An 893-nucleotide genomic window follows, 5' to 3' on the forward strand; every position below is an offset into this window, starting at 1 on the left:
GCAGGGACTGCACAGTCCAGCTCTGGCCTTGAGACGCAGGGGGCAGGCAGGGAACCGCACAGTCCAGCAGGCTATCTTTCAGGAGAGCTGGGGGAGGCAGCTGCATGATCCGAACAGTCCCAAACACCAGTTTTAGTAAATTCCGGTTTGGTTACAATGTTTAGCTTTTCTTCACAACTTTGAATAACTCCAGTATCAGTTTGAAGGCCTTGAGTACTTTGGTTAAGTTTCCCTGATAAAAGCTGCACTGCTCTTTCAAGCAGAGGCTCGTGAACTTCAGTTTTAGGCTGCTGGGGCTCTTTAACCTTTTCTTGGCGAATTAACTTCACATCAACACGGGCTGGGCTCTGGAGAGCCGACTCTGGGCCCACCCTTTGCCGCACGGTGCTTCCAGCACTCCTTTGGAAAATGTCTGATCTTTCCACAACTAAACATTCGCTTTTAGGTTCTGTTTCTAAAGTTTCCTTTTCTGCCACCTCTCTCTCTACTTTTGAAAACAAGGGAGCATTGCTTAATAGCCTCCATTTCAGTTTAACTTCCTCTAACTCATTCTCACCTTTATGCCTTCAGAGGCTGCAGTCCCCCAGGGGCATGGAGGCTTTGGCCATGAAGTTTTGTGTAAAGCTGAGGCCTTCGATGACAAATCAGTCCCAGCTTCTTTGGTTTTTTCTAAAGTTTCATCACCTAAGTCATATTCACTCAGAGACTTGAGCTCGCTTTTCTAGATGTAGCTAGCTCACACAGGTCTCTCACCAGACTGGTAATCCTCTTATTCTTCCTCCGGCAGTTCCTGGTACCCCTGCCCGGTCTTTGCATTGGGTGGTCTTTCTACTACAGGAACAGGGAAAACTAGTTTCTAGTTTCTTTTCTTTTTTTTTTATTTAATCATTTTA

The sequence above is a fragment of the Echinops telfairi genome, unplaced genomic scaffold, assembly GCF_000313985.2.
Source record: "Echinops telfairi isolate 266 unplaced genomic scaffold, ASM31398v2 ScPeMD7_30;HRSCAF=105, whole genome shotgun sequence".
Classification (NCBI taxonomy): domain Eukaryota; kingdom Metazoa; phylum Chordata; class Mammalia; order Afrosoricida; family Tenrecidae; genus Echinops; species Echinops telfairi.